The sequence below is a fragment of the Trachypithecus francoisi genome, unplaced genomic scaffold (assembly GCF_009764315.1).
Source record: "Trachypithecus francoisi isolate TF-2019V2 unplaced genomic scaffold, Tfra_2.0 Lachesis_group1, whole genome shotgun sequence".
NCBI lineage: Eukaryota > Metazoa > Chordata > Mammalia > Primates > Cercopithecidae > Trachypithecus > Trachypithecus francoisi.
This window is the reverse complement of record NW_022681454.1, coordinates 175,686,442-175,709,843: the sequence shown is the minus strand read 5'-3', so window position 1 is coordinate 175,709,843 and position 23,402 is coordinate 175,686,442. Positions and strand designations below refer to the sequence as shown.

The following is a 23,402-nucleotide window of genomic DNA, read 5'->3' as shown; positions in this document are numbered from 1 at the left end:
TGATTCTTCCTATCCATGAGATGGAATGTTTTTCCATTTGTTTGTGTCCTCTCTGATTTCCTTGAGTAGTGGTTTGTAGTTCTCCTTGAAGAGGTGCTTCACATTCCTTGTAAGTTGTATTCCTAGGTATTTTATTCTCTTTGTGGCAATTGTGAATGGGAGTTCACTCATGATTTGGCTCTCTGTTTGTCTATTATTGGTGTATAGGAATGCTGTGATTTTTGCACATTGATTTTATATCTTGAGGCTTTGCTGAAGTTGCTTATCAGCTTTAGGATATTTTGGGCTGAGACGATGGGGTTTTCCAAATATACAATTATGTCATCTGCAAACAGAGATAATTTGACTTTCTTCCTGTTGAATACCTTTTATTTATTTCTCTTGCCTGATTGCCCTGGCCAGAATTTCCAACACTATGTTGAATAGAAGTGGTGAGAGAGGGCATTCTTGTCTTGTGCTAGTTTTCAAAGGAAATGCTTCCAGCTTTTGCCCATTCAGTATGATATTGGCTGTGGGTTTGTCATAAATAGCTCTTATTATTTTGAGATATGTTCCATTAATAGCTAGTTTATTGAGAGTTTTTAGCATGAAGGGGAGTTGAATTTTGTCAAAGGCCTTTTCTGCATCTATTGAGATAATTACGTGGTTTTTGTCATTGGTTCTGTTTATGTGATGGATTACATTTATTGATTTGTGTATGCTGAACCAGCCTTGCATCCCAGGTATGAAGCCGACTCCATTGTGATGGATAAGTTTTTTGATATGCTGCTGGATTCGTTTTGCCAGTATTTCATTGAAGATTTTGCATCAATGTTCATCAGGGATATTGGCCTGAAATTTTCTTTTTTTGTTGTGTCTCTGCCAGGTTTTGGTATCAGGATGATGCTGGCCTCCAAAATGAGTTAGGGAGGAGTTCCTCTTTTTCTATTGTTTGGAATAGTTTCAGAAGGAATGGTACCAGCTCTTCTTTGTACCTCTGGTAGAATTCGGCTGTGAATCTGTCTGGTCCTGGGCTTTTTCTGGTTGGTAGACTACTAATCACTGCCTTAATTTCAGAACTTTTTATCGGTCTATTCAGGGATTAGAATTCTTCCTGGTTTAGTCTTGGTAGGGTGTATGTGTCCAGGAATTTATCCATTTCTTTTAGATTTTCTTTCTTTTTTTTTTTTTTTTTTTTGAGACGGCGTCTCGCTCTGTCGCCCAGGCTGGAGTGCAGTGGCCGGATCTCAGCTCACTACAAGCTCCGCCTCCCAGGTTTAAGCCATTCTCCTGCCTCAGCCTCCGGAGTAGCTGGGACTACAGGCGCCCGCCACCTCGCCCGGCTAGTTCTTTGTATTTTTTAGTGGAAACGGGGTTTCACCGCGTTAGCCGGGATGGTCTCGATCTCCTGACCTCGTGATCCGCCCGTCTCGGCCTCCCAAAGTGCTGGGATTACAGGCTTGAGCCACCGCACCCGGCCTCCATTTCTTTTAGATTTTCTAGTTTATTTGCATAAAGGTGTTTATAGTATTCTCTGATGATAGTTTGTATTTCTGTGGGATCAGTGGTGACATCCCCTTTATCATTTTTTATTGTGTCTATTTGATTCCTCTCTCTTTTATTCTTTATTAGTCTGGCTAGCGGTCTATCTATTTTGTTAACATTTTCAAAAAACCAGCTCCTGGATTCATTGGTTTTTTGAATGGTGTTTCTTGTTTTTATCTTCTTCAGTTCTGCTCTGATCTTACTTATTTCTTGTTTTTCCCTAGCTTTTGATTTTGCCTGCTCTTGCTTCTCTAGTTGTTTTAGTTGTGGTGTTAGGGTGTCGATTTTGGATATTTCCAGCTTTCTCCTGTGGGCATTTAGTGCTATAAATTTCCCTCTAAACAATGCTTTAGCTCTGTCCCAGAGATTCTAGAACATTGTGTCTTTGTTCTCACTGGTTTCAAATAACTTATTTCTGCCTTAATCTTGTTATGTACCCAGTAGTCACTCAGGAGCAGGTTGTTCAGTTTCCATGTAGTTGTGCGGTTTTGAATGTGTTTCTTAATCCTGAGTTCTAATTTGATTGCACTGTGGTCTGAGAGACTGTTATGATTTCCATTCTTACACATTTGCTGAGGAGTGTTTTACTTCCAATTATGGGGTTAATTTTGGAATAAGTGCAATGTGGTGCTGAGAAGAATGTATATTCTGTTGATTTGAGGTGGAGAGTTCTGTAGATGTTTATTAGGTCTGCTTGGTCCAGAGCTGAGTTCAAGACCTGGATATCCTTGTTAATTTTCTGTCTCATTGATCTGTCTAATATTGACAGTGGGGTGTTAAAGTGTCCCACCATTATTGTGTGGGAGTCTCAGTCTCTTTGTAGTTCTCTAAGAACTTGCTTTATGAATCTGGGTGCTCCTGTATTGGGTGCATATATATTTAGGATAGCTAGCTCTTCTTGTTACGTTGATCCCTTTACCATTATGTAATGCTCTTGTCTTTTTTGATCTTTGTTGGTTTAAAATCTGTTTTATCAGAGACTAGGATTGCAATTCCTGCTTTTTTTTTTTCTTTTTTTGCTTTCCATTTGCTTGGTAAATATTCCTTCATCCCTTTATTGTGAGCTTATGTGTGTCTTTGCATGTGAGATGGGTCTCCTGAATACAGCACACTGATGGGTCTTGACTCTTTATTCAATTTGCCAGTCTGTGTCTTTTAATTGGGGCATTTAGCCCATTTACATTTAAGGTTAATATTGTTATGTGTGAATTTGAACCTGTCATTATGATGCTAGCTGGTTATTTTGCCAGTTAGTTGATACAGTTTCTTCATAGTGTCGATGGTCTTTGCAATTTGGAATGTTTTTACAGTGGCTGGTACTGGATTTTCCTTTCCATATTTAGTGCTTCCTTCAGGAGCTTTTGTAAGGTAAGCCTAGAGGTGACAAAATCTCTCAGCATTTGCTTGTCTGTAAAGGATTTTATTTCTCCTTTATTTATGAAGCTTAGTTTTGCTGGACATGAAATTCTGGTTTGAAATTCTTTAAGAATGTTGAATATTGGCCCTCCACTCTCTTTTGGCTTGTAGGGTTTCTGCAGAGAGATCCACTGTTAGTCTGATGGGCTTCCCTTTGTGGGTAACCCGACCTTTCTCTCTGGCTGCCCTTAACATTTTTTCCTTCATTTCAACCTTTGTGAATCTGAAAATTATGTGTCTTGGAGTTGCTCTTCTTGAGGAGTATCTTTGTGGTGTTCTCGTTATTTCCTGAGTTTGAATATTGGTGTGTCTTGCTAGCCTGGGGAAGTTCTCCTGGATAATATCCTGAAGAGTGTTTTCCAGCTTGGTTCCATTCTCCTCGTCACTTTCAGGCACACCAATCAAACATATGTTTGGTCTTTTCACATAGTCCCATATTTCTTGGTGACTTTGTTGATTCCTTTTCATTGTTTTTTTTCTAATCTTGTCTTCATGCTTTATTTCATCAAGTTGATCTTCAGTTTCCTATATCCTTTCTTCTGCTTGATCGGTTTGGCTATTGATACTTGTGTATGCTTCACGAAGTTATTGTGCTGTGTTTTTCAGCTCTATCAGGTCATTTATGTTCTTCTCTAAACTGGTTATTCTAGTTAGCAATTCGTCTAATCTTCTTTCAAGGTTGTTAGCTTCCTTGCATTGGGTTAGAACATGCTCCTCCAGCTCAGAGGAGTTTGTTATTACCTACCTTCTGAAGCCTACTTCTGTTAGCTCATCAAACTCATTCTCCATCCAGTTTTGTTCCCTTGCTGGTGAAGAATTGTGATCCTTTGGAGGAGAAGAGGCATTCTGGTTTTTGGAATTTTCAGCCTTTTTACACTGGTTTTTCCTCATCTTCGTGGATTTATCTACCTTTGGCCTTTGATGTTGATGACCTTAGGATGGGCTTTTTTTGTGGACGTCCTTTATGTTGATGTTGATTCTATTCCTTTCTATTTGTTAGTTTTCCTTGTAACAATCAGGCCTCTCTGCTGCAGGTCGCTGGAGTTTGCTGGAGGTCCACTCCAGACCCTGTTTGCCTGGGTATCACCAGACGAGCCTGCAGAACAGCAAAGATTTCTGTCTGTTTCTTCCTCTGGAAGCTTTGTCTCAGAGGGGCACCCACCAGATACCAGTTGGAGCTCTCCTGTATGAGGTGTCTGTCAATCCATGCTGGGAGGTGTCTCCCAGTTAGGAGGCACGGGGGTCAGGGACCCACTTGAGGAGGCAGTCTGTCCCTTAGCAGAGCTTGAGCACTGTGCTGAGAGAGCTGCTGCTCTCTTCAGAGCAGGAAGGCAGGAATGTTTAAGTCTGTTGAAACTGTGCCCACAGTTGCCCCTTCCCCCGGGTCCTCTGTCCCAGGGAGATGGGGGTTTTATCTATAAGCCCCTGACTGGGGCTGCTGCCTTTCTTTCAGAGACGCCCTGCCCAGAGAGGAGGAATCTAGACAGGCAGTCTGGCTACAGCGGCTTTGCTGAGCAGTTGTGGTCTCCACCCAGTTTGAACTCCCTGGTGGCTTTATTTACACTGTGAGGGGAAAAACACCTACTCAGGCCTCAGTAACGGCAAGCGCCCCTCCCCCCACCAAGCTGGAGCTTCCCAGGTCAACTTCAGACTGCTGTGCTGGCAGTGAGAATTTCCAGCCAGTGGATCTTGGCTTGCTGGGCTCCGCAGGGGTGGGATCCGCTGGGTTCCATGGGTGGTAGACCACTTGGTTCCGTGGCTTCAGCCCCCTTTCCGGGGAAGTGAATGGTTCTGTCTCACTGGCATTCCAGGCGCCCCTGGGGTACGAAAAAAACTTCCGCAGCTAGCTTGGCGTCCGCCCAAACAACTGCCTGGTTTTGTGCTTGAAACCCGGGGCCCTGGTGGCGTAGGCACCCGAGGGAATCTCCTGGTCTGTGGGTTGCGAAGACCATGGGAAAAGTGTAGGATCTGGGCTGGAGTGTACCGTTCCTCACAGCACAGTCCCTCACGGCTTCCCTTGCCTCGGGGAGGGAGTTCCCAGACCCCTTGCACTTCCTGGGTAAGGCGATGCCCCCCCGCCCCCGCTTCTGCTTGCCCTCCATGGGCTGCACCCACTGTCTAACCAGTCCCAAGGAGATGAGCTGGGTACCTCAGCTGGCAATGCAGAAATCACCACCTTCTGCATTGATTTTGCTGGGAGCTGCAGACCGGAGTTGTTCCTATTTGGCCATTTTGCCAGCCACACCAGGACCATATCTTTTGATACCATTTAAAAAGTTATAATCAATTATTTTTATTCTGAATGATAGAAAGCTCCATTTTCATTAAAGTAGGGAAGTGCAACAGCTTTGAGGACCAGGATTTAAAACAACAACAAAACCCCAAAACTCAAAAAACCTTAGCAGGGAGATGTTACGATTGGTCTTAGACAAACTTACCAAGCAAGGATGCCAGTCTCAATTTTCTTCAATGATCTATTCTGTCCTGGTACACAGAAACATCAGAAGGTTCTTTGGGTTGCTGGACATATCCCCATCCTACCGTACATAGTTTTATGTTACTTTAGCTAGGTTTCTTGCCTCAACAGAACTTTCTTCTCTTCTTTATTTTCTGACAGTATTTTCTCTGTCCCTTCTACTTCTTGCCTGATATCATCTCATCTAAAAATGAATTCTTGTGAATTCAGTGATGAAGACCATTCATATTTCATTCAGTGTACATATTACAGTTGCATTTATGAAAGCTTTGTGGATCAATGCCTAACTGCAAGGATTGTTTCTAATGATAGAAATTTCAGATTTATTTAAAAGATACTGAATTTTGAAGACCTTTCAAACCACACTGTAGAGGTGGCTGCATATTCTATAGAACGTTATGGCTCACCGTATGTCTTTCATTAGTTATCTTCACATGAAAGGGTGAGGTCATGTGACTTTGGCCTACTGCTCCATCATGCCAAAACCAGGCTGTTTACAAACTTTGAAGGAAATTCAAAATAGTAATTTTACTAAGCTAACCACATTCTCTTTTCCAATCTCTAGAATCACAATAGATTCAATAGATTGAAATTGTCACTATTCCACCTTCTAAGTCAAGTAACTTGGAAACTCTAACGTTAGGAAAGCTTGTTTAGGAATATTCTGATGGATACCGATACTGGCCCCTCTCCAGTGCCATCCACCCAAACATAAAAGGAGATGCTGGATGTGTTGTTTTGCCAAACATAATGTGGACCAGAGTTCTACCAAGATTAATTTGAAACAGCATTATTAATGGCGGCGTCTCAAGGAATGACTAAGTTGCACTCCATAACTTTATAAAATTTTATAACCCATCAACGAAATCGCCTGAATTAGTTGACTTTATTGTTTGTTAAATGCTTGACAGCCAATAGATTTAATACATTGTTAATTATCCTATTCTCCTTAAAATAGTATTTTCATTTTTATAACCAAGAATATTTAGAGGATAATTAGAAATCCGGTAATGTGAATTGTAAATTATGTGTAATTACAATAAAACTACTGAAGAATAACACACATTACTTATAAATTGTAACACTGTGATAAATTAAAGCAATTACAGGTAAACCAATAATGTTCTTTAATTAAGTAGTTATGAATGAGAATTTGTGCTTTGCATTTACAATAACCTATAAGGTTGGAGATTGCATTTATAGCTTCTGCAGAAATCGATTGCACTCTGCTGTGATACTTTGCTAAGAATAACTTCTAAGTTCATTACTGTCATTATGCCATTATCATGTAAAAACACCCAAGACTGTTAAATGTAAGTGTGCTGACAACCAATCAACCATGCTTCTTAATATAATTATAATTATGTCACTATCTCTTCTTCTGCCTTTATGAATCTGAGAAAAAGTTCATATTTCCACCAGTCTTCACCATTGGTTGCAAAGGAATAGAAGACGCTCTGTCACACACTTACCGAAAATACTATTGTATTTGACACTAATAAGGCTATTCATTCTCATAATTATCTTACTTCAACCTGCCATTTACAAGATTATAGCAATATTTTTATGTTGCCACATCTGTTTATTATTTTATATATTGTTATAAGGTTGAGGTAACTCCTTGGCATGTTCAAGTTGCAATCAATGTCACAGTATGAGTAGAGAAGAGACCTCAACAGACCATCTCTCTATTTTTAATTCAAGTTGTGTGTCTTGTGTGTTCAAACAGGTCTCTGGAGGAGAAAGAGAGCTAATACAAATTGGTGAAAAGGGGAAGAGTTGGGAGGTTCAAATGAAGAGAAATTGTTGATCAAGCTTATTTAAAAGATGAATATCTTAAAAAAGTAAGGAAAGGATTCTGAATTATTCAGGTATATACATGTTATTAATTTGCTTTGAGGCAGTAACAATGAACAGTTCTCCAACAAGTAAGGAATGATTAGACTAGTAGCATAACATAATATTCCAAATACAGTATTTTGAATATTCCTGAGTGATATACCCAACCAGGGGAAGTCATGTGCATGGTAAAGACTACACATATCGGCCGGGCGCGGTGGCTCAAGCCTGTAATCCCAGCACTTTGGGAGGCCGAGACGGGCGGATCACGAGGTCAGGAGATCGAGACCATCCTGGCTAACACGGTGAAACCCCGTCTCTACTAAAAAAAAAATACAAAAAGCTAGCCGGGCGAGGTGGCGGGCGTCTGTAGTCCCAGCTACTCGGGAGGCTGAGGCAGGAGAATGGCGTAAACCCGGAAGGTGGAGCGTGCAGTGAGCTGAGATCCGGCCACTACACTCCAGCCCGGGCGACAGAGCGAGACTCCGTCTCAAAAAAAAAAAAAAAAAAAAAAAAAAAAAAAGACTACACATATCAATGATGATGTCAGGTCTGATATTTCACCCTGCATACAAGCGAGTAAACTAGCCAATTAATGCTTCCTGGATACAGGCACAAAACACAAGACTCCTGGGTCAGAAACGAAGGACTTCGGCACTCAAAGCTCAGTCAGCAGCATGAGCACCATCATGTTTGTGTTTGTTTCCTTTGTCCCTCTTCAAATCTTATGGGAGTGATGTGGAGGGGCCCAGATGGATGCAACACTCACAGTGGATTTGCCTGTAGCCAGGGAACACTGAATTTGGGGAATCCATTGCTTTTAGAGCAAGCAGTAAGAAAACAAGATCTTTGTTCCAGAGAGAGACTTGACATCATCTGTCTAGGTTGTTCTGCAAACATGACCCTGAGAAACAGCCCCAGAAAAGAGCCGTCAGCGCTTTGCATTCTTGATAAACCCAGTAAGACATGTAAGAGCCCAAGAGACTGAGGGGGGCACTGTCTTTCCCAACAATTAGCATAAATTAGTATACTCACTCATATAATGAGTGTACAATTAATATACTCAGGAGTTTGATGTACAACTAGGTACAACAACAGTTTTTACCCACTGATTTTAAGTTCAAAATTCTTTTCCTAGAACCATGCTTACCTCCATACATGAAAAATTATTTTAAATGACACAAGAAACTCCTGGGAGGAGGTATCTTTTGATCTACTTCTTCACTGTATTGCTCTTCAGATGATGTTTCCAGTCTATCACTTCTTTCGAACCACTCACTCACACTGTTTCCTTTCCTGTCTTTATTCACTTCTTATCCGATTAACTTTCAAATTGTGCTCTTAATGAAATGGTAGTTTAATATGTTTGTTTACATCTTGATTTACTTGGTATATTTAATAGTGGGGGCCAATAGCAGGCTTTGATAAGCCATTTAGTACAAACTTCTTAAAGAAAATGCAGAGCATTTGAAGACATAGTGTATTTTTATTCTCTATGTCCAAAGTCAATTTTCAGGTTTTAATTAGTTTTGCAGAATGATCCGCTGAGCTTTTTAGGCAATGAGGCCACAGTTTAATGTGTCCCCAGACTTTATGATGTCCAAACTCTAAAATTTTCTGTAACTGGCCCCCAACTCTTTGCCAATCTTTTTTCATGAAAATTGTGTTGTTCTCTGCAATGCATATGCATTTCTTTTATTTGGATGAATAATTTTCTATATTTCATAGTGAACTTGGTGGTCCCGCACTCCAATCAATTGTGTCACTTCATTGAAAGCACAGGACTAGGAAGGGCACTTGAAGGAAACAATGTCATAGTTTCCTTCTCCTGCCACCTTTCGACCTAACAAACTGTAGTTCCAGGCTTTGGGGTAAAATCTCAAGTAATATCATGCTTTTAAAGATTACTCTCAGGTTAAAAAGTTAATGGCCCCTCAGGTTTGGTTTTAAAAAGTTGAATTCAGTGTCAAACCAAAACCTCAAATCTTTCTCTAATTTTTTTCTTGCCAATACACCAGCCACACACACACACACACACACACACACACTTACACACACACCTGCTTTGCTTCTGCTGGGGAGGAACCCTGTGATGTTTGTGTAGCTCACTCCCAGCTCAGCTCTTTCTGTTCCAGTAGGCCACCAAGTTGGTGCTGGAAAAGTCAGACATCAGTCTCTGGGTTCCTGAGATACCAAAGACACACATTAAACATTTTGGGTGACTGTGTTTAAGTCCTCCTCAACTGGATTAAGGTTACAGGGAAACACTCCCCTGCCTGGTATCATGGTACCACAACTCTCCAACAACTTCCCAAAGGAATTCTTATTCTCTCACATTGGATCAGTCTTCAATGTCTGTTTCCTACCTTTGAGGTGGTTTGGCACCTATGGCATTGCTCCCAGCTTTTGTTTTATTTTGAGGAGTGGGGATAGTATCTCAACTGAAAATTCAATATATGCGGAAGAAACAAAGTTAACATCCTATTAAAGTTGCCTTTTTGTATTTAATTATTTTTTGAATTTATTACTTTTTGTCACTCTTACTACGTTGCAAGCCTTTTGAGGAATAGGGTCCATTTCTGATACTTTTTCTTTGATCAATGAATTGAGATTGTCAATTTATATACCTTCAGGGACAGAAGAGAATATGAATGTATACATGAATGAAGCAGACAGATAGGAAGAAATGAGGAGAATTAAACTTCTTTTTTTTTTTTAAAGGAGAAGTCTAGCATCTAGAATTTTATGGAAATCACTGATGTATTAATTGAAAACCTATAAACACATTAAAGTCATGTCTGCCCAAAGCCAAAATAATCAGTACATTTAATTTAATATAACAAAATAACTCCATTATTGGGAATAAATGAAAATAATAATTAAATATTTGACTTTAAACTTGCTGTAGTTAAGTTTTAATTGATTTAAATAATTGGAATCTATTTAACAAACTGTTCTTTCATTTAAAAAATAGTCTTCCTGTAGACTGAGATAATGAAGAATTTAATTTATTCTTTTCTTACTGTTTAGGTTATGAGCAATTAAAAAATGTATCTACCTTCTGTTTTGAGAAGTCAGTTTCTAAGTAAACACTGTCTTAACAGGTTGAATTGTTCCAACTGTTTTCTAAAAGTTAAGGAAAAGCCATTAAATATTTATTATCTTTTATTATGTTATTTACTGTTAGAATGAATATGCAAATTGTATTAATACTATTCAGAAAGCCATGAAAAAATTATAATTCATGAATGAAAAATTAAATGTAGCAAACTAGTTATTTGAAATAACTTTCACCCACAAATAAAAGGCATTGTCCAGTGCTTTCCTGTAGGTTAGTAAGGCCATGAAAGACTTTTGGCGAGAAGAAACTGATGAAAAGTGAGAAATAGAAAAGTAGCCTAAGAAAATATTTTCAGAGTATAATAACAAAATTAAGGAGTTGGTTAGAAGTCTGAGGAACAGGCCAGGTGCAGTGGCTCACGCCTGTAATCCCAGCACTTTGAGAGGCTGAAGCGGGTGGATCATTTGAGGTCAGGAGTTTGAGACCAGCCTGAGCAACATGGTGAAACCCTGTCTCTACTAAAAATACAAAAATTAGCCAGGTGTCGTGGTGGGCACCTGCAGTCCCAGCCTCGCGGGAGGTTGAGGCATGAGAATCCCTTGAACCTGGGAGGTGGAGGTTGCAGTGAACTGAGATAATGCCACTGCATTCCAGCCTGGGCCACAGAGCAAGACCCTGTCTCAAAAAAAAAAGAGGAAGTCTGAGGAACTATGCTGAGATGCTGAGATGCTGAGCGCTGCATCGGGAGAGGCGCTGAGAGCTCCTGAACTGATGGGTAGGGTACTAGTACAGAACTTTCCCTCCCAGCTCCAACCAGGAAGCTTCTTCCCACTTCTGTGATATCCTGCTTCTTCTCTGCCCTTGAGGATTTTATCTCCAGGAAACAGATGAGAAAAGGAGCAATTACATTTCATTGAATGCCTACTTGGAAAGTTTCTGGGTTTCATTAAAAGTAAAACAAACAAGAAAAGAGAGATGCTTTTAAAATTAATACATGTTACATGCTCTAGATAACTGGGGTAGTGCCACCGGGCTGTTTCTATCGATCCCTTTTATACTGTTCTACTTTTCTTTTTCCTATACCTACCACCTTTGAATGCACACTATAATATGCTTATATCTGCAGTTTACTCTTTAGGTTCTGTATCTTTCTGCCAAAAATGTAAGCTCCACGAATGTAGGGATCTTTGCTTGCTTTGTTTGCTGATGTGTTTCAAGCACCCATAAGAGTGCCAGGCACACAGTAGGTGCTCAATAAATATTTTTAGACTGTTCTATAAAGAATGCATAAGATAAAAGGAATGGCAATATTGGGAGATACTGTAGTTGACCTGAGAAAGGATTTCTTTAAAATCAGGAAAGACAGAAAATCAATGGAACATGTTACATATTTTTTTAATCAGGCCTCTCAAATTACTTAGACATAATCCATCCAATAAATTTCAAGTCCCACTGCTTCTACTCTTTTTGTTTGTTTGTTTTTAGACAGAGTCTCGCTGTTGCCAGGCTGGATTGCAGTGGCGTGATCTCGACCACTGCCACCACCGCCTCCCAGGTTCAAGCGATTCTCCTGCCTCAGCCTCCCAAGTAGCTGGGATTACAAGCAGGCGCCACAACGCCCAGCTAATTTTTGTAATTTTAGTAGAGACGGGGTTTCACCATGTTAGCCAGGACAGTCTCGATCTCCTGACCTCGTGATCTGCCCCCTCAGCCTCCCAAAGTGTTGGGATTACAGGTGTGAGCCACCGTGCCTGGCCTGCTTCTACTCGTAAAATACATCTCAAACACAGCTCTCCATTTCTGTTTGTGTCATACTTTCAACAACCCTTTTTCTAGATGTCTAACAGCTTCCTTGTCTTTTCGTCTCAGGGCCTTACATCAAATAAGTCATTTTCAACCATTCACAGGCTTGAGCCGATTTATGTATTACTCTTCTGTGTTAGACACGGAGATAATGTTTATTAGCCAGTTTTACATAGTTCCTGCTTTCATGGAATTTACTGTTTAATTTGGCAGACAGGCATTACCAAGTAATGATCCAAATATGTATAGAATTACAATTCTAATTCGATGTTGGAAAGGAGAGTTTACCTTGAAGGTATAACTAGGGGAACTCATCTAGCCTAGAATATCAGAGGATAATTTCTTCCTGAGAAAGTGATGTGTATGATGAGATTTGAGAGAAAGCGGGGCATTTCCCAAGGGAAGAATGGGAGCGAGCCTTTTCGGGGGAACAGAATATGTTAAACCCCTGGGCTGGGAGGGCTGAGGCACCATCATGAGTTGAAAATCTGCTTGGTTGGAACCAGGTGATGCATGACTTGAAGGGGCCTGATCTGGATTTTAGACTTTATTCTAACAGCAGTGAGAAGCCACAGAAGGATTTTACTTGAAGAATAAATTTGACCCAAATCTGTAAAATCACACTGCCTGTATTGGAGTTTTCTTCAACCCTCGGTGGCTCCCTAGTACCTGCTGGGTATGGATCTTAATAATATCTTAGCCTGTAACTCAAAATTGTACATGTTACTCATAGAGTTTACTTTTTGCCTTTTCCAATGATACACACTGGACCACCTTCCTGTCCCTCACAGTCAAACTTCTCTGTTCCCCCCCCCTCCCCTCCCCTCCATTCCCCTCCCCTCCGCTCCCCTCCCCTCTCTTCCCCTCTCTCCTCCTCTCGTCTCCCCTCTCCTCCCCTTCCCTCCTCTCCTCCCCTCTCTGCTCCTCCTCTCTCCTTTCCTTTATTCCTTTCTTTCTGATGGAATGCCTATTCTGCCTTCTTGGTTTAATATATAATCTGGTCCAAATATATCATTAGATTCAGATCAATTATTGTCTCATCTTTTTCTTTGAATCACTTTTACAGCATGTATAATATTCTCCTCATGGAATAGTGATTTTCTTTCTATCAAAGTTCCATTAAAATATCTTTTCCTTCAGGACTATATCTGATTCTTATTTGATATCTCGTAAGAAATTCCCCATGCTGAGCACATAATAGCATGTGCTTCATGGGTATTTGTAAAATAAAGTATCTAATACAGTCTTCCTGAATCCAAGGAAAAGTGCTGGAAACATTCAGAAGATTATTAAAACTCTAAAATATAACAGTGGCCTTTTCTTTCTCAGCCCAAATTGGTAAAGGAGCAGGATGAAATACGCCTATGTGAATGTAAGCAGCACTCTGGCTTCACTTTTCTACGAATCCAGCCCAGACTCACTCTAAGTCACTTTAATTTTGCCTTTTAACAGTGGAAAGTGCCTTGTCCTCCTGATCCCCCACTGTGGCCTCCAACCACTGACAATTTTTATTTCATGGAAAAAGCAGGAGACTGAGAGAAAATGGCCTAGGATTCAAACTTGACTTATGTGACTAAAACCAAACTCTAAACCCCTTCAATTTGGCCTGATCATCTGTAAATGGACAAGTTACAAGGCTTGTAATGCTAAATAATGAGCAAAGATACATAACCTATCCCAGCACCTGGTGGATAAAAGGGGCTCAATGATCGTCAATTCACTTATGGTCTCCTGTGCACAGTCTCCTGGTTCAGTTGCAAATTTGTCTCTTTTTCTTCCCAAGTCTCACTTCACCATCTTTGTTATTTATATCATTCATCCTGTCTTCTTCAGGATGTAGCTCCATTAACGATCTCCTCCTTTCCCTCTCTCAGCGTTAGCCATCGTTTCCCTTGACTTATTCCTTCTGTTCTGCCTTCAAACATGCTCAGCTGTCTCCATTCCCAAACATCTTATATTTTAGCAGCTATTTTATGCATTCGTTCATTCAAAAGTAATGAAAACCAACATGTGTGGACAATGCTAGGTACTGGGGCTGTAGGAATGAATATAATACTGTCGTATGTTTTGTGCCACATTAGGAGAGACACAATATACAAAAAAATCATTATTCAGTTAACATGATCTAGTAACCCAATAGCAATCCCTGAAAAGTTCTATGGAAGCATTGAGAGGAGGTATTCATTTTGCCTGGAGGATTAGGGGTGTCCTCACACAGGAGGAGATACCTGAGATAGGTTGTAGGCCATTGGTAGAGATTAGGAGGTATTTTATTTTGAAGGGGCAGCATTAGCAAAGGCAAAAGGTATGAAAAATTCAAACCTGCTAAAGAAGGGCAAATAATATACAGTTGATTGTAGCAAATGGTATCAGTTGAGTGTGACCTCAATTGGGAGATCTTTGAAGTCCTCAGGCAATGGGAGCCATCAAAACATTTTAACCAAAGGAGTGATATCACTAAATTTGGCTTTTAGAAAGATAACTTTGGGTAGAAAGAAGGATGGTTGAAGAAAGGAAAGGTTAGAAGTAGAAAGTGCAGTTGAGAGGTGATTGCAATAGACAAGGCTAAGATGTGATTTGGCTTTTGCTCTACCACCATCTTCTCCATTGAACACTGCCAATCACATTGCTTCTCAGCCTCCTGGCTAAGCTCAAGTGCGAATATCACCAATTACATCCTATGGACTGTAGGATACAGTAAATTCCTCTTCAAAATTTAGCCTGTTAACTACCTTTAACATTCAAGAGAGAGAAAATTTGTTAAGTACAATGAGTTCTGAGTTCCTCTTCAAAGAACCAATATGTCAGTATGCTCAGCTTCCCTGTTCTTTGTTCTCCATTTTAAAGTTTGACTTCCTTGTTCTTTACCCTCCTTGCCCCTAGTTTCAGTAAACAACCCCCTCCTAGCCTCTATCACCTGTTCTGTCCTTAGGTATCCTTAGTCACCTGTTCTGTAACTGTCCCTCCCACCAAAACTACTCACCCCACCACTCCAGCTCGTACCGTTGCTCTCTTTAAAATAGCCATTTGGAATTGGCTTAGACTCTGCGGTCTAACACTAGCCCATAGGGAAAAGACACAGCAGTAGGGACTAGCTGGGTTAGGAATAAGACTCCCTTTCCCTTCCTTGTCTGGTGTGCTCTTGCCATTGCTCCATCTGCGAGATGCACCCTTCTATGGAAGTAAATTGCCTTGCTGAGAAACTTCTGCCCAAGTGCTATTTTCACTTGGCAGCACTGAGCATTTACTTCCAACAGGACAAAATTCAATGGCACCTTCTCAGTCCTCAACTTCCTTTGTTTGCAAGGTATATTTTATAACTCAAATCATCCAGTTCTTCTCAGATCTCCTTCCTGTCTCAGCTTCTGTGTTAGTACACACGGCTCATGAACCTTATCACTCTTTCATTCCTGCATTGCTTCCTGCTTCAGTGAGATGGACAGCTCATCTTGGTCTATTTTCTTGTCCTCTCTGTGTTGTTTTGCATATATCCCTATCCTCACCCATGTACTCAAGTATCCTTTCTAAGCAGAGTAAAATCAAACATGTGACCCTTGTGCTGTTACTGCTTTAGAGCTCCATTTATGCATTTCCGAAGGTCTGCTGGATATTTCTGCACAGAAGCCCTGCCAGCTCATTGACTTCAGCATGCGGTAACTCTACTTCAAACTCACATTTCCTTGCATCTTGCCCAATAGTGCCACCTTTCTTCTTATCTCTCAAGTAGAGATTCAAAATCCTGAGCTTCACCTCTTATTTTTCTTTCATCCCCTGCAACAATCTTTTTAGAGATAGTCTTGCTTTGTGGCCCAGGCTGGAGTGCAGTAGCATGATCTCAGTTCTTTGCAACCTCCACCTCCTGGGCTCAAGCGATTCTTCTGCCTCAGCCTCCAGATTAGCTGGGATTACAGGCTAACTTGTATTTTTAGTAGAGACAGGGTTTCACTGTGTTGACCAGGCTAATCTCGAACTCCTGACCTCAAGTGATCCACTCATCTCAGCCTCTCAACATGTTGGGATTACAGGCATGAGCCACTGCACCAGACCACCTGCACCAATCTTAAAAACCCTCATGTTGGCCGGGCGCGGTGGCTCAAGCCTGTAATCCCAGCACTTTGGGAGGCTGAGACGGGTGGATCACGAGGTCAGGAGATCGAGACCATCCTGGCTAACACGGTGAAACCCCGTCTCTACTAAAAAAAAATACAAAAAACTAGCCGGGCGAGGTGGCGGGCGCCTGTAGTCCCAGCTACTCCGGAGGCTGAGGCAGGAGAATGGCGGGAACCCGGGAGGCGGAGCTTGCAGTGAGCTGAGATCCCGCCACTGCACTCCAGCCTGGGCGACAGAGCGAGACTCTGTCTCAACAACAACAACAACAAAAAACCCTCATGTTGCTTCTTCCTGAGCAATGCTTCTTCAGTCATCTCATTCTTTCCATTCCCGCTGCTACTGTTCCAGCTGTACTTATTTTATTGACTCACATCGCATGTATCACTATACCATTTCATGTTAGAGAAGTTTGTGTATGCTCATCAGATTCTGTAGATTTGAGGCATCATGAGGGCAGCATGTATCAGAGCTTGGAATGAAAATTCCTAATGAAGCTTGGAGACCTATCGTATCAGAATCCTGTCATGTAAGTTTATCCAACTAAGTTGTCAGCTTTCCCTTGCCTTTTCCTCTTCCTCATTCCCGAAAGCTCCAATGTGGAATTTGAGCTGAAGATTAGCCCAGTGCTTAAAATCACAATAGCTTAAATAGCTTTGTGGCCCTAGCCCACCTCATCTCTGCTTTTATTAAAGTACTAGGTTTCTTCATTTTGGAGACAGTATCCCTCGTGTGTGATCCTGAAATACACTTGAGGTACAAAGATTCTGTGTCTTGTGATTTGTAGCAAGATGCCTTATTTGTCGTAGGCCATAATTATTTGCTGAATGACTAACAATTTATCTAATCTAATTGATTTCTACGCCACTGATATTTGTATGTTATTTGTGTATTTCAATGTACATAATTATTGAAACATTAGCAAGTATTTTCTGCCCATTTTAATGGCTCATTACCTCCTATATCATGTTATATCCTGGTTTATATAAGAACATCTGTGTCTAATATATTCCTGTAAATCATCCCTGTTCATTTTCATAAGGATATTAGACTCAGCAAATATGTGTCATGTGGATTTTTATGTGCCAGCCTCTAAACATCACAAAAACTTCCCAGAGCCAGAGATAACTGCACTGAATCAGCTGTTCCCAAGTTTACTTTTAACCATTGCTCAAATTAGATATCTATGAGCTCCCCTTAGAGTCCAATCCCAGGCTGCCAGCTGCTCCAGATGTAAGGAGTTTTTATAGCCTTCAAACACATTTTATCTGTCATCATTTTCATCAACACGAATATCTTTCTCTTTATCCTCTCTCATAGAACCTGGTAAACAAGGAAAGAAAAAAGCTTGGCTGTATTGTAACTCCAAAGAGGCCAGTCTGTGGGGGAAAAAAACACAACACAGCGTGTCTTTCTTTGCATCTCTTTCCATGTGGTTCTTCAAAGGTTTGTCAACCACCACCTTAATCCATTTATTGAAGACACCCAATTTTCCAGACGACCTTTTCTTTGGAATTCATTGGAAATGCAGCTTGAAGTGATAGAAAAGAAATGAAGAATGCAGGAAGGTTTCAGCGCTAATTTTGTCTCTACACATTAACTGATCATGTGTTCTGACCAAATTACCCACTTTGTCTCATCTGTAAAATGGGCAGTGATTTTGAGAGGGTTAAACATGAAAAAGGATTATAAAGTTTTTAAATAAAATAAGCTACAAATAAATTTACATACCTTTTGATCCTAATCACAGAGTTGGGATGTACTCAAATAAGTTTTCCAAGATGTAAAGTAAAAGGATGCGCATTGAAGCAGCAATAGCAATGACAGTAGCCAACAACTGGAAACAGCTAAGGAAACTGTGAAAAGGGAGCTAGAATGGAAATGACGAGATAGCCATATCGTGGGATATTACGGAGTCACTTTTTAAAAGTTGTGTGGTTTTGCATAACTTATAAGGAAGTGTTTCCAAGGAGTAGTATTAGGAGTAAAAAGTGAGACCAGGCACAGTGGCTCTCACTTGGACTCTCAGCACTTTGGGAGGCTGAGGCAGGTGGATTACTTGAGCCTAGAAGTTCCAGACTAGCCTGGATGACATAGTGAGACTCCTCTCTAAAAAAAAAAAAAAAAGTCACTCTGTCACCCAGGCTGGAGTGCAGTGGCACAATCTTGACTCACTGCAACCTCCACCTTCCAGGTTCAAGTGATTCTCCTGCCTTAGCTTCCCAAGTAGCTGGGACTACAGGTGTATTTTTAGTAGAGGCGGGGTTTCACCATATTAGCCAGGCTGGTCTTAAACTCCTGACCTCGCAATCTGTCCTCCTCAGCCTCTCAAGTGTTGGGATTACAGGCATGAGCCACTGTACCCGGCCTATATATATATTTTATAAAGACCAAAAAGTGAGGTATAGAGCACTTATTTAGCATGTTATAAGGTATAAATAAGAAAAGAATGTGTGTGCACATAGGCTGCTATATATATGCACAGATATATTCTGGACTAAAACATAAAACTCATAAAATGACCAACTTAGAACAGAATAACTGAGGACAGGAAGGTGTCGTTACTTTATGTGACACATGTGTCTACATTTGCAAACATTTTATTTTCTTTATAAAAATAGCAAAAGCAACATGAATAGTATAACAATGAGACTTTTTGATATTCTTTTGTATACATTTGTTTAAAAAACTAATATATAACGTGGAAATAAATGTAAAAAATTCTATAAAATTTCAGTGGATATATTGACATAAAAGATTGTTTTGTCGTACAAAGAACATCAACATTCAGTCATAGACTCAAAGAAATTAAGTCTAGAAGATGTGCTGCTTGTAGTGATTTGGTATTATGTGGGTTAATGCTCTACACTGTATTGGGGAGAATATTTACGTAATCAGCTTTTATCAAATACCTGCTGTTTCCTTTGCCCTCGAACACCTAGTGTGTAGGCATAAAAGGATGGGAAGGCATCTCTTATTCATTGCATCATACTGCTTTTTAAAATCTAAAAAATAATTACTAGATGATCCATGAACAAAGATAGTGTGATGTGGGTGGGGAAACTCTCCCCAGCTGTGCAGGGGCAATGAGCATGTGGATCGGGAAGAACAGCAGCCGGGCTGAGTCAGCACGTCTGCCCCCTGAGTTGTTGGGTGTGGCGGCTGGACCTAGGGAATTCTAATGATTTACCCAAGGTGAGCTAGATGAGCTGAGGAGGGACTGTGTCTCTAATCATCCCATTTCAGTATGGGACTTTATGTGTGGCAACAAACATTCTGTGATCAAGATGTGGGGAATAGACCCATCTGATTTAGTCCCCACAATACCAGAGAAGGTATTTATTTAATGAATAAAGGTATTCAAAATCACAGAGATTAAATAATTTTCACAAAGACACAGGGCTAAATGATAGCAGAACTGGAATTTAAACTTCTGTCTGACTCACTCCATTGTTTATGGCCTTCATGACAGGAGTGATGATGCATAAGTGGGAGTTGATAAGGTAGGGAAAACAGTCAGCTGAAGGCTTGTTAAAATAGTCCAGAGAAATTCTTCTAGGTGCCAGCAGCACGACAGTAAGAAATGAATTCAGAAACGGAAGGCAGAAGTCAAGTTGGAAAACTAGTGAAATAAAGATTTCCAGGAGACTCTATGGAGCTAGCCTATAAACATTATGTTCAAATATTCTAATACCTATACCACATCGTGGGAGTATTAATAAAAACCTCTACACCTCGCTTGCACTTCTTTTTCCCACAGGTCAAATCTGCAATCCACTTTAAGGTTAATGGCTGTGTCTTTGAGGTATATTTAGTGCGTTCACCTTTTAAGGATCACACACATAACTATGAGAACCTGATTTATCACCTATACTGTGTAACACTATCTTTTACTCCAAACGAAAAATTAAACTTCCTACAAACTCCATAAAATGCATATTAAAATATCATGCACAGGGTGAATAAAAATTTTATATAATGACAGGTTTAATTTTGTTTATTCTGTTAGCATCTATTCTTGAAAACTAGGCCCCGAATTTCTCTATTTATGCTCCTAAATTCAGAACAGTCTAAAATGTCATTTTTATTATTCCTTATATTAGAGTGCTTAAAATTAAAAACATTCATCAGAAAATTGCTGTCTTTAAAATGTATCGCCCAATATGGAATGTAAATACTAAATTTAAATATTTTAAAATTAAATTATTATTTAATTTATAATTGCATGAGCATAGTGTAGTTGGGCTACGTGTGGGTGGACAGCTCTGTTCTCAGGCAGAAATATGTCCCTTAACACCACTTTAAAAGCCACAAACCAAAAACCTTCAGCTGCCAGACTGAGGACAGAAAGGTTACCGAAAGCCAAAGGGAAACTGTCACTACCAGATATTTCAAATCCGTCCCTAATTATTGAAAGTCACTTTAATATATACGGGCACATTGAATTTTCAAAACTGCCTTTATGGAACTAACAACGTAACAATCAACTGATTTTTTTTCAGCAAAGAAACTATAAATAAATGCAAAGGAAGAAAGGATGGAATAAGACAGATACAGTGACTTGCACTCCCAGGCATGAAATATACACATACAACCATTTAATTTAAAAATAGAACTTGTATAGCTCAGCACTCTAGTCAAAAATACATGTTGTCTTAATAAGATGGTAACAAACCCCTATGTGCAAGAAATAGACAATATAAACTTCATATATGATGCCAGCTCTAGTTTGTAAATAGGAAGTACTTCTTTAAATGTGTAGAGTGTCTCATGCATTTCAGAACATTTCACTTTCATTGTTTTGTCTGAATCTTGAAACATGGAGGTACCTTTCTACTCATTCAAGCACTTGGCCTCTTTCAGGGTCTGCTCAGATCTACGATTCCTGCGTTGGCTGCCCCAGATGGGAGTAATTCTCCCTCCTCTGAGAGCTTGTGGGGTGATGGATCCCATAGGGCAATGGTGCTGTCTTGTGTTTGCCTTTCCTTCCTTCCTTATGATGTATCTCTGAGCTGTCTCGCATGTCACCCTCTCTCCTTCTTCCCTTCTCCACATCTCATCCTTCACTGTGATACCCAGCACAGGACTCTGGCCAGGATTTACAGCCAGAGTGTCTGTGGGCTGACATGTCTCTATGTCCTGGCCTGCAGACAAGCCTTCTGTGGTCTCTCGTGCTTGTCCATGTTTACCTAACATTTAAAACCTTGGGATATTTCATATAAAAATCTGAATTTCTAGTTTCTTTTGAGGAAGTGGAAGATTTGGCTACTCTGGGCCAGTCTTACTTGATGGCAGTGACTGGCTAGGGACATGTGGGAGCTTCCCGTTCAGGATTTGCCCATATACTCCAACTTGCCAGGGTCCTCCTGGCTCCTTGTCGCACCCTTACTTTGAATTATGAATTAGTGACTATACCATTTTTTTCATGACAGAGAAATACTATCTGCACTCTGATTTCTACTAAAAGTGAGTTGACAGGCTGGGCAGAGACACAGACAAATCACCTGAGGTCAGGAGTTCGAGACCAGCCTGGCCAACGTGGTGAAACCCCATCTCTACTAAAAACACAAAAAATCAGCCGAGTATGGTGGCGGGTGCCTGTAATCCCAGCTACTGGGGAGGCTGAGGCAGGAGAATCACTTGAACCCATGAAGCAGAGGTTGCAGTGAGCCAAGACTGTGCCACTGCACTGTAGCCTGGGCAACAGAGTGAAACTCCATCTCAAAAAATAAAAAATAAAAAAGTGAGTTGACAAAAGAAAGCAAGAAGAAGCCTAGTACAGTGGTGGCACACGCCTGTAGTCCCAGCTACTCGGGAGGCAGAAGCAAGAGGATTGCTTGGGCCCAGGAGTTCCAGTCCAGCCTGGGCAAGATAGCAAGACCCATCTCTAAACAAAAACAAAAACAAGAAACAAGAAAAAGCAAGACAGGACACTGGGTGATTCCCAAACTGTACCCTTCATTTTCAATATGGCTTGGCCCTGTTGGCATCTGACTGTGTGCTCTGTGTTAAAGAGAGAAACTTAGGAGCACACAGTCTGTGCTTCATCACTTACTTCTTAACTGTGAAGCCGATCCTTCCGGTTTCTCATCTCAAAAGGAGAATCTGAGGTAGTTTTTTCTTGAGGATTAAATAAGGGAAATAAGCAATAACTATCACTCCTGGATAATAATGCTCACGTGTGTTTTTTTGGCCTACAAAGTAGATAAACTGAATGTATCCAGCCCCCAGTTTGTTGGAAACCATTGGGAGAGCTCTCTCAGACAGGAGGAGACACTTGAACAGAGTTTGGAATATGAACTACATTTTATACAGCAACTTAAATTTCCATCTGACTGTCCACAACCCCTATAGACCACTGGAGTGCTTCCTCACAGACTTACTATGCAATGCTGGAGAATCCAGACATTTTGAGGAAAACAGCTGATGAACTTCTTAACAGAGTCACATTGGCGGCTGCTTACCATTTATACACACCTTCCCAAATTGCCCTGCCTGCCATTTTATCTAGTGCCTTCAGGGCTGGAATTACTATGGAAAGTTGTTTATTGGACAGTCTGCTTTTGAGAGAGAACAGAACTTGCTTGTCACAGTTACTAGATGTAATGAAAAGCAGGAGAAATTGAGTAAAAAAGTATGTACCACCCAGATCTGAAGAAACTGCTGTTCTGAAGCTGAAGTTGGAGCAATGTCATCCTGCTGAGCTTGCACTTAATGTAATTATGACGAAAAGGAAAGGCTGTGGAAGATGATGATGTCTCCAAGAAATACAGACAGGAGGAGGAAGAGTAGACTGATGATGACCTGGTAGACTCTCTCCAGCCATTTCAAGTTGACTTGTCAATGCTAACCAACTAATCAAGAGAATTAGGAAGCATACTAGGCTTTTAAGGTAAACCATGGTTGTGCCACTGCACTCCAGCCTGGGTGACAGAATGAATGAATAAATAAATAAATAGTATATCATATGAAAACATCAAAACATATTAAATATTTCTGTTTGTTATTTAATTTTTTCTTTCATAGTAGTTCATGTGAAAGAAAACATCTTCAAAAGAGCCAGAAAAAAAAAGCTGAGCTCATTATCTGCCACATAGTGAGTAGGTGTTGTTACTATCCCTATCATGTGTGACATTAGGAAATCCTTTAGAACTGAGCTCTTCCATGGGATCACCT

General features: G+C 40.5%; 1 pseudogene; it reads left to right on the top strand.

The window, feature by feature from the left end:
• The window catches only part of LOC117084976, a 27,673-nt pseudogene extending 4,589 nt beyond the window's left edge, over nucleotides 1-23,084 (top strand).
• Nucleotides 23,085-23,402: the final 318 nt, after the last annotated feature.